A 14871-nucleotide genomic window follows, 5' to 3' on the forward strand; every position below is an offset into this window, starting at 1 on the left:
GGAGTGTCAATTTCAATGTTTGTTTAAAAAAGTCCATAAACAACAGTTCTATGGAATAACTGGGCCAGTTTCATTGTCATCTGGTGGGTAAAAATCAAAACTTTTGTTTAACATAGACAATATATGGGATAATGTCCCCATACCAACACATAACTGACCATTCCAAAATGTCACAGGTGATGAGACTGAGAAATATTTCCCTGAGGCCATTAATTTTTTTGAGAATATTTTGCTGGTATAAAAAACTGTTCATATCATTTGCCCACTTTTTAATGGAGTTGTCTGTTTTTTTCTCAAAAATTTGTTTAAGTTCCATGTCAACTCTGGGTATTAGACCTTTGTCAGATGGAGATTGACAAATGGGATCTAATTAAACTAAAGAGCTCTGCATAGCAAAAGAAACTACCATCAGAGTGAAGAGATAACCTACAGAATGGGAGAAAAATTTTTCAATTTTTGCTTTTGTTGTAGTTGCTTTTGGCATTTTCATAAATCTTTGCCTATGCCTGTGTCCTGAATGGTAATGCCTAGATTTTCTTCTAGGATTTTTATAGTTTTAGGTTGTACATTTATGTCTTTAATCCATCTTGAGTTAATTTTTGTATAAGTTTTAATGAAGGGATCCAGTTTCAATTTTCTGCTTATGGCTAGTGAGTTTTCCCAGCACCATTTATTAAATAGGGAATCCTTTCCTCATTGCTTATTTTTATCAGGTTCATCAAATATCAGATGGTTGTAGGTGTATGGTCTTATTTCTGAGTTCTCTATTCTGTTCCATTGGTCTATGTGTCTGTTTCTATACCAGTACCATGCAGTTTTGGCTGTAGCCTTATAGTATAGTTTGAGGCAGGGTAGCATGATGCCTCCAGCTTTGTTCTTTTTGTTAGGATTGTCTTGGCTATTCAGGTTCTTTTATGGTTCCATATGAATTTGAAAATAGTTCTAATTCTTTAAAAAATATCAATGGTAGTTCAATGGAAATGGCATTGAATCTATAAATTACTTTTGGCAATATGGCCATTTTCATGATCTTGATTCTTCCTATCCATGAGCATGGAATGTTTCTCTGATTGTTTGTGTCATATCTAATTTCCTTGAGCAGTGTGAAGACATTTAGGTGGCCCACAAACATGAAAAAAAGCTCAACATCACTGATCATTAGAGAAATGCAAATAAATCAAAACCACAGTGAGATACCATCTCACTTCAGTCAGAATGGTCATTATTATAAAGTCAAGAAACAAAAGATGCTGGTGAGATTGCAGAGAAAAAGGAACACTTTTATACTATTGGTGGGAGTGTAAATTAGTTCAGCCATTGTGGAAGACAGTGTGGCGATTCCTCCAAGATCCAGAAGCAGATATATCATTTGACCCAGCAATCCCATTACTGGGTATATACCCAAAGGATTATAAATCATTCTATTATAAATATACATGCACCCATAGGGTCATTGCAGCACTATTTGCAACAGCAAAGGCAGGAAATCAACCCAAATGCCCATCAATTATAGACTGGATAAAGAAAATGTGGTACATACACACCATGGAATGCTATGCAGCCATAAAAAGGAATGAGATTATGTCCTTCACAGGTACATGGATGGAGTTGGAAGCTATTATCCTCAGCAAAGTAATGCAAGAACAGAAAACCAAATATTGCATGTTCTTATTTATAAGTGGGTGCTGAATAATGCAAATATATGGACATATCTTGGGGAGCAGCACATGCTGGGACCTGTTGTGGGGTGCAGGGAGAGGGAGAAGATCAGGAAGAGTAACTAATAGTTGCTTGATACCTAGGTGATCGGTTGATCTGTGTAGCAAACCACTATGGCACATATTTCCCTATGTAACAAACCTGCACATCCTGCACATGTACCTTGGAAATTGAAAGTTGAAAAAAAAATATATATATTATGACTGAAGCCTGGCTTAGAACATTTATTTTTTCCCAAATGTTAATTCAAAAGTGAAAAATTTGGTTTTTGGTGAGGTATTTTTTCTCACGTTGTATAACAGGCAACTAAAAGATACCAGATGGTGATACCTTCAGGACTCTGTCTGGAAATCTTAACTAGATCATCAGGTTTATTAAATACATTTCCTTCTCTACCTGTTACTGTTCACAAACCAAGGATATACATGTGAGAGTTTGTTACAACAGCTCCCCACTTTCAGATACAAAACCATGTTTCAGTTTTCTATTCCTATGCAACAAACTAAAATTTAGTGGCATTAAATAACAATTTTCTTACTTCTCATTATTTTTTAGGTCAATAATTTGGTCAGGGTTCACCTGGGTGACTCCTCATTTAATGTAACATCAAGAGAGGTTGCTTGGTGATACGAAGCTGGTACATGGGCTGGTCTGAAGCATTCACAATGGCTTCAATTTTTCATTGGATTTCTTGCTGGGAGTGGAAGCAAACCTGGGATAAGGTGAAACTGTCAACTGGTGTATCTACTCTTGGCCTTTTCAGCTTTGTGGAGTAATGTTAGAAGTCATGCAGCATCACTTCCCCTGTACTCTATTGGTCAAAGCAGCCAAGGTCCAACTAAATTTAAAAAGTTTAGAAACCTAAAAAGTTTAAAAAGTTAATTAGAGTTAACTTACAATTAACTCTGCCTCTTAATTGGAGGAGAATTATGGAATTTTGGGCCATATTTCTAAAATTGTCATACATGGGAATTCCAGAACTAGAGTGGATTCACCCAATAATAATCTGCAGTCCAACGGCAGCTTTGTGGAAAGGGCAGAGAGGATAGGAAAGGAAAAGTGATGGTTTATGTGAGATAAACCCAGAATGTACCCATTCTATTTGGTACTTGGCCTCATCTTTGTCAATTGTCATAACTGAGAGAAAATGTGGACAATGGGAAAATATGAATAATTGGTATATGTGGTTAGTAAGAGTGTCAAACAGTGCCACAGCCATTGAATACTTACTGTTTTGAAAAAATAAATCTAGGGAATATTCCCTATAAGAAGAACAGAACCTCACCTTGTAGGAAAATGTGAGGAGCAGAATGCATATTGAGTAAGACAGGAACACCCTATGCAAATGAAAGAGGTTTCAGAGGAACTGAGAAGTAGATTCCCTAAAGCTAATTTCAATAAAATGCTACGTTTATGGAATAAGTACTGCCTAGAAGTCAATGCTTTGAGTCCTGAAGATCCCAAGTTTGGGGATTAAAGCCTTTTCTGAGTCAATCTTCTCTCTGAAAGGTAGAGAAGGGACTATACAGAGAGCATATTTTGAATTCTTCAAAAACAGGGAAGGCCGGGTGTGGTGACTCACACCTATAGGCCGAGGTGGGAGGATCACTTGAGCCTGAGAGTTCAATACAAGCCTGGGCAACATGGCAAAACCCCGTCTCTATGAAAAATACATAAATTATATGGGTGTGGTAACACATGCCTGTAGTCCCAGCTACTTGGGAGGCTGAGGTGGGAGGATGATCAGAGGCCAGGGAGGTTTAGGCTGCAGTGAGTCATGATCATGTCACTGTACTGAGTGACAGAGGAAGACCTGTCCCCAGAGCAAAACACTCCAAAGCACACAAACAATAACAACAACAACAACAACAAAAAATAAGTGAAGGGACCATACATGAGCCTGAAAGCTAAGGAAAGTACTTAGTCCATGATTGTACTATCCTTAATAAGCCAACAAAATCCATCTCATTTACACATGCAAAACTAAAGAAAACAAAAAACATATGTAACACAACTTCAGTCGCAGTATTATAAGAAAAACTAGGAACAACTAAAAATACATAACAAGATGTTATGAACTGCCCCAAAAATATGCTATGGAGTAATTATAATCCAGTATTTCAAAATTAGTTAAAAGATTAAAGTAAAAGAATTGAAATAATGATAATGTAAATTGCAAATAGAGCAGATAGTAATTTCATTAGACTATAGAGGAATGTGAAAATCACTCAGGAAAGGACTAGAAAGATACAAGAAATATATTACTAAAATGGGGATTAAAAGAAAAGAAATACAAGAATCAAAAGACTATAAAAATCACAGTAATGTAAATGTAATAAAGAAATGGAAAAAAGTGAAGAAAATGGGAAATGTAACCAAAAATTAAAAATGCTAAAGAAAGATAAGAAAGGCATGGAGGAGAAGCAAAGAGTAGAATATGTATGCTTAGAACACTCCAAAGAGAAAAAAATAGAAGACTGAAATAGGAAAATTATTTAAAGCTATAATTCAACAAAAACTTCCTGAAATAAAATCTAATCTACATATTGGCAAAAACATATCTAGTAATTTAGAATATTATTCCAGACTGATCAATATGGAGAAATATTGAACATTATATATTTTAAAAAATCTACAGGTTTCGTATCAAAATCAAGTAACTTATAAATGAAATATCAAAAGTTTTATGCTAGAACCAAATAGAGCAACTCTTCTGCAAGGTATGTGCTGTGGTTTGGCTCTGCCATCCTCATCCAAATCTCTTGATTTGTAATCCCCTTGTATTAAGGAGGGACCTGGTGGAAGGTGAGTGAGCTCTCATGAGATCTGAAATTGTAGCACTTCCCCTTACTTTCTCTGTCTCCTGCCACATCTAAGATGTGCCTTGCTTCTACTTCCCCTTCTGCCATGACTATAAGTTTCCTGAGGTTCCCACAGCCATGTGGAGCTGTAAACCTCTTTTCTTTATAAATTACCCAGTCTCAGGTAGTTTTTTACAGCAGTGTGAAAACAGACTAATACGGCATGCAAAAGAAAAAAAAATGTGAAGCAAAGATTTTATATATGGACAAAATATAAACTTTGTATATAAAGATCATCAAGAAACAATCAAGAACTCAGTGGATTTCATATGAGATCATCCCAAGGGCTCTACTTGGAATGAGTTTCAGCTAATCACAAAGTGACAGCAGAAACTTTGGTGTTTATTTTGGAGGTAAACACTAACTGCAGATATAAATGATGAGATAAATATGAAAGATTAATATAGGAGTTATAGGCAGAGAAAAACATAGACATAACAAAATTTGAACAATAAGGGGTAGAGCAAGTAGAAATTATAATAATTTGGTAAATTACTTTATAAATATTTCTGGGAAGTAAAAATATATCCTTTGTAGCTAATGAATCAAGTAGTTAATTAACCTTTTTGATCTAATTAATCAAAAAGCTGTGATTATGATCACAAATGTTAAAACTAATATGATAGTGAGTGGTATACTGGTACAGTAAGAATAATTTGTTGTGATAAACTGATAGAAAACATTTTAAAGAAAGAAAGGAATAAGGGTCATATAAAAAGTTTGGAGAAAATATTCAAATTGTTGTTATATCAACATATGTTTTTCTAAAGAAAAATGAAAACAGACCATAATATGGTAAAATATACTGGAACAGTAGGGTATTTCATTGTGCCAGAAAGCAAGAATACCATCACACATTAATTGGGGGCAAAGATTGAATTGATAGAAAATGAAAAAGTGTCTGCATACAATTAAATGATACTCAAAAAATAAAAGAGAGAGGAAACAGAAATAAAAGAAAAGGAAACCAAAAGTTGTGTTAGCTACTATTGGAGATAATAAGAATACTAACTCTTTGCTTAGAAATTTGGTGATTATATGAAAAAAACTTAAGCATTTGCCCTCACTTTTCTATAAGAATTGTTTGTCAGGGTGGCAAAGTAGTTGATTAGGAAAAGTGTTCTTTAGAGAAAAGTTGCATCTAATAAATGTGAAAGAAATGTTCAAATTAGAAAATCACCATTTTGGCTTTAACCTTGACCATGGATAGATACATTATTGGGAGAAATGTTAATGGGAATTTTACAATGAGTGGGTCAGGGTTTCCACATCAGAAGCTACCAATTTATCTTGATTTTCATAGAATAACTAGGTGTTAGATTCCCTTGATATGATGCAATATGAAATATATAGTAACTCCTGAGCTGAAATATGGCTACAACAGCATCATCAAGCTTTTAGAACTCACTGTGAATTTATAGAAAAAAACTAGAGCCAAGTAGCAATTAAATATATGGCATATGGAAGCAAACAGGCAAATCTACAATGTAAAATATTCCAGAGAATACCGGAGCCAATCTCTTTAATGAGTCAGAAGTGTGGCTAATATAGGACACTGCTTTGTATTAAAAGAGGCTTGAAACAATTAACAACCAAACGCAGTACATGGTATTTGTTTGGATCCCAATTTAAACTCACAGAAAAATAAAATGAAGGGATTTGACTATAGACTGTGTATTTGACATTATCAAGTGTGGTAAGTAGAATTTTAAGATGACTTCTTGACCTTTACTCCTTGAGTTACTCCTGTCATTATGTTAGGAAGAGGAGATTATTTGGGTGGACCTAACATAATTCCACGAACCACTTAAAAGTAGACAATATTCTCTGGCCCAGAGTAGAGGGAAAAGTTAGAGAGTTAAAGTTGAGAGGAATCCAAGAGAGGGATACATGCACCTGGTGATCACGGTAATGTGAGAGCCCAGGAGAGAGCATCTGAAGAAACCCAGAGCAAGAAACCATGAGTGGCTGAGGAAATGAGAATCCACACTGGTTGACAGTGAGGAAATGAAACCTGAGTCCTACAAACACAAGGCACTAAGTTTTGCCACTAAACTGAATGAGCCAGGAAGTGGGTTCTTCCTGAAATCCTCAGCTGGGGGCACAGCCAGTCTACAACTTGAGTGTGAGAGTCTGACTAGTCATGTCAGATTTTTGCCCTTTAGAAACTGAGACACAAAAAAATGGACAAATGGGACCCAATTAAACTAAAGAGTTTCTGCACAGCAAAAAAAAAAACTATCAACAGGGTAAACACACAACTTCTAGAATGGGGTAAATTTTTTTGCAAACTATGCATCTGACAAAGGTCTAATATCCAGAGCCTGTAAGGAACTTAAACCAATTTACAAAAAAATTCCAAACAATCTCATTAAAAAGTGAGCAAGAGACATGATCAGACAATTTTCAAAAGAAGATATACCTGTGGCCAGCAAGCATATGAGAAAATGCTCCACATCACTAACCATTGAAGAAATGCAAATCAAAACCACCATAAGACACCATCCCACACCAGTCAGAATGGCTATTATTAAAAATATGGCCATTATTAAAAAATGTGGGGGATTGTATGAATTTAAACACCAATTATATGCATACAACCTCTGCTAGTGAGTTTGCAGAGAAAAGGGAACATTTATACACTTCTAGTAGGAATATAAATTAGCCATTGTGGAAAGCAGTATGGCAATTCCTCAAAAAATTAAAAAGTTACCATTCGACCCAGCAATCTCATTATTGGGTATATACCCAGAAGACTATAAATAGTTCCACCCTAAAGACACATACATGTATATGTTCATTGCAGCACTAATAGCAAAGACATTGAATCTACCTAAATGCCCATCAAGGATAGACTAGATAAAGAAAATGTAAATATGTACATACTATGAAATCCTGAGCAGCCATAAAAAAGAATGAGATCATGTCCTTCATGTCCTTTGCAGCAACATGGATGGAGCTGGAGGCTGTTATCCTAAGCCAACAAATGGAAGAATAGAAAACCGAATGGCACATGTTCTCACTTATATCTGGTAGCTAAACAAGGAGGTCACATGGACATAAAGGGAACAACAGACACTGGAACTTGAGGGTAGGTGGTGGGAGGAGGGAGAGGATTAGAAAACATACTTACAGGGTACTGTGCTTATTACCTGGGTGATGAAATAATCTGTGTACCAAATTCCCATGATGCACAATTTACCTATATAACAAGCCTGTACATGTACCACTGAACCTCAAATGAACGTTTAAAAAGGCCAGGCGCGGTGGCTCATGCCTATAACCCCAGCACTTTGGGAGGCTGAGGCAGGTGGATCATGAGGTCAAGAGATCGAGACCATCCTGGTCAACATGGTGAAACTCCATCTCTACTAAAAATGCAAAAATTAGCTGGGCATGGTGGTGCATGCCTGTAGTCCCTGCTACTCAGGAGGCTGAGGCAGGAGAATTGCTTGAACCCAGGAGGCGGAGGTTGCAGTCAGCCAAGATCGCACCATTGCACTCCAGCCTGGGTAATAAGAGCGAAACTTTGTCTCAAAAAAAAAAAAAAAAAAAAAATCTGTGGGATAAAAAGATACATGTTTTCTTTTTTAAGCCACTAAATTTGTGGTAATTTGTTACCTGGCAGTAAATAACTAATACAGCAAGTAATTATTATTAGTTTAGTTAGTGTAATAATAGTATATAAGAAATGTCATTATATAAGAAAATGCAATAATAGTATATTATATAAGAAATGTCATTATATAAGAAAACGCCCTCATATTTAAAGATTTATATCAAATACATAGGGGTGGAATGGCATTATATTGCTTAAAAATACTTCAATATAAGAAAAAGTAACTACTTTAATTAAATGTCATTTAGTAAGCTATGCTGGCCTAAAGCAAGCCATGCTTTCCATTCTAAGTGTTCAGAAGCTATCCCTTATATTTTCCATTTTATACTTTTACCTGATATAAGGATCAAGCCCTTTAGTCATTTGAATCACTGCCCTTATCTATTGTTGGCCAGTTCTTATACCTTTATATTTCCCTGGCAATCTCATTTACTGAGTCCCTTAGTACACAACAATGTAACTCATTTAAGACAAGAGTTGTAAACTTGTTTAAAGTAGTAACAATAAGCTCTGCTGTAATTTTCTCAGCTATCTAATTTCCTTTTGCAAATATTTGTTTTACTCTTCCAGTTATCATTTTAGGACACTTATCAGAGAAGACAGAAACAAAATGGGGACTGAATCATTCTTTATTTTTTCCTCTGACAGTTAATAATCCTCCATTTCCAGAACGCTTTCTTGTTCACCAAAATGGCTATTTGGTTGTAGAGGTGTTATTTTTTGTAACTCTGTGCTCTTTGCTTCTTACAAAGCTATTATAGCTCCTGTGTACTTTGTCCTGTTATTTGCAGCTTTGTTGGTACAAAGTTCACTTATTTGCTTATTAGATAATTCAGGCTCTCTAGATACATTAGTAATGCCCTCAACATTAGATATTTATTGAAGAACTGTTGTTTCAGGAAGCATACTGGGTACTGGAGACACAGTAATTAAATTAGGGATACAAGCCTGCCCTCAAAGAACTTATAAAAACTCAAACTGAAGGAAACAAGCCATGGGCTTAAGAACATGTGAATGTTAGGACTTCTGATTTAGACAGAAGGTTCAATGAGGATCTCTGTAAGACTTACACATCTTTCAACGTGAGCTAGACACTATGAGCTGTTCTGTGTACTAAAGACACAGTTGAAAATTTGTAAAAAGCCAAAAAAGAGATATCTTTAAACACCACTCCTTTGCATTCATTATGAGAAAGCTAATGATTGCAATTTCATAATTTTATGATTAATATATGCCAAACTCTATTGATCTGTCTTTCCAAGTCAGATTGTGAAATCTGATAGATCGCTTCTCTGAAGGCTTTCAGGTTCTGTTCCCTGAAGATCTTAGTATTCGCAAGGGAAAGATGAGTAGGAAGCATTGTGAAGAGTGGATAGTTGGTAACTAAGCTATCTTTTCTCATCTTGCCTGTTCTTTTTGTATTTATTTTATTTAAATTTGTATTTTATTTTTAAAAATTGATAAATTGATTATAATGATTGATTTAAACACAGTATACTCACCATATTTTCATTTTAATATATGATTATTATGTAATTATTAATCAAATATATAAGTTTTGGTACTAAATCTTTGAAACACACTCTATTTTTCCTTCCCAATGCATCTCAGTTCAGACAAGCCACATTTCATGTACTCAGTAGCCACACATGACCAGTGCCTTCCACATAAAAGTGTGGTTCTGAGGACACTGACTTCCCTGGCCTCAAGGAGGTCATTTTCTTCCAGAGGTGAAGGAACAGCCCTTCCCTACCAACATCTCTCCTCAGGCCCACGGGTGGGAGAGGTAGTGCCCCTAGAGAAAGCAGGAGGCTGCAAGCAGGAAGTGTCCACAGGTAGACCACTGCTGCCCACATGCTACCCATCTTTTGGAGATCAGACAGTGAGCAAATGACAATGGGCCCCAGGAGGAAGGAATCCCATGTTTTCAGATCTGTCCACAGCCTTGACCTCCAACATTTAGATATGGGGGGAATAGATTAAAGACAAACTTCTTATTTTGCAATTTGGTCTTAGCCTTAATGGTCAAGCTCTGGTTGTCTGTTTCCTATGTGGTGTGGGAGATTATGTGAATTTAAACACCAATCACATGCATACATGCCTACATGCATTTCTGTATAACTCAACACCATCTAATAAGAGATCCAAGTTTAAGGTGAAAAGAAAATCAGCACCTATAGGGTGCCTACTGTTTGTGGGTAGCTAGGAATCAATCTTTCTTTGAATCCTGGTATCCTATCTGTAGTAAGCGGATGTGTTAGTGGTACATAACAAACCACCTAAAACGTATTAGCTTATGATTGATTTAGTCAGCAGTTTAGGCTGGGGCTCAGCTGGGCTATTCTTTTGGTGTCAGCTGAGCTCCTTCTGGCATGTGTGGTCAGGTGCTATTGTACTAGCAGGCTCTGTTTCTAAGGGTGAGCTGACTGTTAACTAAGGCACGTTGGTTCTTCTTCATGTGTTTTCTCCTTCCCTAGCAGGTTAACATGGGCCTATTCTCATGGAGATGGCAGGCTCTGTGCTAGATGCTGCCAACTTGTTTTCCACCACACAGGTGGAGTGGCAGCCATTGGTGCACACCAGGCTCTTCACAGTGGGGCTCCACTGCTCGTGCCACAACTTGATGCCCAGGATGGCTGACAGCAACAGCTTCCTGTTTGTCCACTGGAGCCAGTGCAGTAAGAGGCTTCTGCTGCTCTTCATGCCATGTGCTCCTTCATGCCCAGGGGCTCTGAGGCAGCACCAGCCGCAATGGCCACACAGAGCACAATGGCAGAGGTCCAGGCATCCACAGCAGGATGAGGTGGGCATGGACAGGCTGCTCACATGCACAGCTTGGGTTCAGGTACCAGCAGGAGGAGGGTGTTACTCTGGCATCAGCTGCTACAGGAGCCTGGCTCACTGCCCATTGGCCCACGGCCCACTCACCAGTGCACTCTTGAGACCTAGAAGGACGTGAGGTGCCAGAGCCCACCTAAATTTTAAGTATTACTAAATGAAAACATAAGCATTTTATGTTTATAAAAACTGGCTGTGTTTTGCCATTGTAAAAAGGTTGCTAGCATTGTATAAGAAATTTTTTGGTTCCTAGCCCCGTTTTGTAAAAATAACCTTGAGTATAAGAAAAAAAATTGAAGATATGTTTTAAGTTGCAGATGTCAAAGGTCACAGCATATTAGTTCTTTGTATGTGTACGGTTATGTTTGCATGTGAGTGTTTGGGGTGAGATAATATTGACAAGGACATCTGAACAGTAAATGATTTCAATTGCTCAATTCAGTAGTTATTAAGTAGTGATCTTATATGCTAAGTGCTACACAAATGCAGGGAACAGTCAAGTGTTCTATTCAAAGTGTTTAGCTACAGTATAGTAATATAAATTACCATGTACATTGATATATAAAAACTGGGCAATAAATATTTTCAAGTAAGCAAAAATATAAATAAGTATATATTTACATATGTACATTACGTGTGTGTATATATGTGTGTGTGTGTGTATTGCTGATTTCCATTTGATTTTTGTTGAGGATTTTGACATCTCTATTCCTGGAGGGAACTGGCTTGCAGTTTTATGTATCTTTTGCATCTTTGCCTGCTTTGGTATTGTGGTGATTTTAGCCTCCTAAAATGCATTGGGAAATGCTCCTTCCTCTATTTTTCTGACATGCTTTCTTTGTTGGATTGGTATTGATTCTCCTGTAAATATTTGATAGAATTAATCAGATAATTCATTTGGCCCTAGAGTATTTCTAACTAAAAATTTAATTTTTTTGTAGATACTGGGTTATCTATTTCTTCCTGACTGAACCTTGAAGGAGTTTGTGTTTTTCCTAGAATTAGTTCATTTCATCTAAGTTGTTGAATTTATTATCATAAAGTTGCTTATAATATTTCTTTATCACTCAGTTTTTTCATTGTTTTTACTGTTTTTTATATTTTCTTTATTTCTCTTATTTTCTTTATTTCTCTTTTTGAAATTTCATAGACATATATGAATGCATAATATAGTATATATAACATGAACAGTATATATTAAATGTAATATATTATATACATGCCATATATATATATATATATATACACATATATATAGAGAGAGAGTCTTTATTTTGTACCCACATATTTCCTATTTCAGGTATGTTTTATTTCTCCCTGTATATTTGAGTGACCATCAGGTGTCACTTTTCTTCATCCTGAAAGACTTCTAGCATTCTTTTCTGTAGTGTGAGTCTATTAGAAATATATATTTTCCCAGTTTTTATTCATATTAAAATGCTTTAATTTAGTCTTCATTTCTACTGAATATTGAATTCTTGGTTGATTTTTTGTTGTTGTTGTTTAGCACTTTGAATACTTTATTCCAGTATCTTATGGGCCTATATTGTTTTGGATTAGAAGACAACAATTTAGTATGTCATTATTTTCCTATAATAAGTTATTTTTCTCTTGCCACTGTCAATATTTTCTTGATGAGAGCTCGTGATCATGTAGTATCTTAATCTGTTTTCTTTTGCTATAACAGAATACCACAGATTCAGTGAATTTTTAAAAAAGAAATTTATATCTTCCAGTTCTAGAGGCTGGGAAGTTCAAGGTCAAGGGACCCGCATCTGGCAGGGGCCTTCTTGCTGCATCATCCCATGGTGGAAAGGGGAAGGAAGGTGAGAGAACAAGAGGGGCTGCCTTCATGTTCGTAACAAGCCCACTCTCAAGAAAATTAGCCACTCCCATGATAAGGACATTAATTAGTTCATGTGGGCAGAGCCCTTATGAACTAATCACCTCTTATTAGGCCCCAAGTCCCAGCCATATTGTATTGAAGATGAAATTTTCAGCACATGAACTGTAGGGGGCACATTCAAACCATAGCACATAGAAACAGATCATTGCCTTGTTAAGGTCCTGGTTTAATGAGTGAATAATGGCGATTGATTTATGATTTACACATCAAAGCAGCAGGTTAGCAAGGTTGGTCATTGGCATGCTGCACTTACTGGTAAAGAACATTTATTATACGAAAAGGTAGATGTTATTGATGTGCCTGAAAGAAGTTTGCCTTTTGAATGTCTTCTAATCTTGTTCATTCTACGCGTTTGCTAGTTGAGTCCATTTTCTCGGGTATCATGCAAAGGTAAACTTTCTTTTAGTCTTTATTAGCCTATAAATAGCAAATTAATTAAGATTGCTTTAATAAGATTTGACAGTGCCTACTAGCACGTTTAGTCTTTTCCATACACTTTTGCTAAGAAAAGATGAGTTTTAATTCTTTCCAGGTGTGACTTGTTATTCCAGTAAATTCTTCAGTGCCCTTGGACTTGATTCTTATTCTTCTGTGTCTCCCTGAGTGATTCATCTACATTCCTTTGAAGTTGGTAGAGGTCTGATACATGAAAGAAATAGGCAGCGTTAGGAAAGGGACAAAAAAAATCAGAGCAAGCGTTTTAGGCCAAGAGCTTCCAGTGCAGAAAAGGAGGGGAGGTGAGCATCTTCACATGAGTTATCTTCAAATGATATTCTATCTAGACAAGTAAAAAGAATACACCTCTATGTCAGCATGGTACTGTATTATTTATATTTGATATATGGATAACATTATGAAAATAAAATGTTTATGCAATTATAGAAAATATGTGATTTCCTACTCTGTTGGCTAAACGGCCATTAATAGAAAAACAGAACAAGACTTTTCCTTTTGGAAGATTAGTAGCTTTGTGAAATGCTAAATTTTGTAAGATGTTTTATCTCATAAATCAATGTGGATTTCCATAATTGTATCTCTTTTGTTCCATTCCTAATAGTAACATTTTGACACCTACACCCACCCACCCACCCACACACACACAAAAAAAAACACACACATGTGCCTGGTATTTTATGTGAAACAGAATTTTTAACAGTGAGCTATAGAATTGGAAAATTATATGCATATATTCTTAGATTTAATTTGGGTAGAAAAGTACTGGAAGCAGAGTCTATCATTTCCAGCTAGACTAATGGTTATTAATAGCTAATATTGAAGAAGTGGGGGTTTGCTGACACAGGAGCTTTCTGAAGTCAAGCCTTCAGTTAGTCATTTTATTAGATAGCTATAATAGTTACTAATTTTATTTATTTGTTTATTTATTTTGAGATGAAGTCTTGCTCTGTTGCCCATGGTGAAGTGCAGTGGTGCGATTTTGGCTCACTGCAATCTCTGCCTCCTGGGTTCAAGCGATTCTCCTGCCTCAGCCTCCCGAGTAGCTGGGACTATAGGTGCCTACCACCAGGCTGGCAATTTTTGTATTTTAAGTAGAGATGGATTTCACCATATTGGCCAGGCTGGTCTCGAATTCCTGACCTCATGATCTGCCTGCCTCAGCCTCCCAAAGTTCTGGGATTACAGGCGTGAGCCATTGCACCCAGCCCAATAGCTACTAATATTTTATATCTGTCATTATGCAATTGAAGTGTTTATATCTACTTCTTGCCTATCTTGTCATAGAGTTAAATTTCTTTCTCAGACTGTTTACCAATCAAGACAATGAGGTTTCTTTATAATAGGAAAATATCTGTTTTAACAGATAAAAGATTGTTGACTTGAGGCTAAATTAAATTTGTTATGCAAAACTCAGTTTTATGTAACAAACTATATTCATTTAAATTTGTGAGCTTTTCTAATCAGTTTTCCTC

The sequence above is a fragment of the Sapajus apella genome, unplaced genomic scaffold (assembly GCF_009761245.1).
Source record: "Sapajus apella isolate SASKATOON/1434 unplaced genomic scaffold, GSC_monkey_1.0 scaffold11, whole genome shotgun sequence".
Classification (NCBI taxonomy): Eukaryota; Metazoa; Chordata; class Mammalia; order Primates; family Cebidae; genus Sapajus; species Sapajus apella.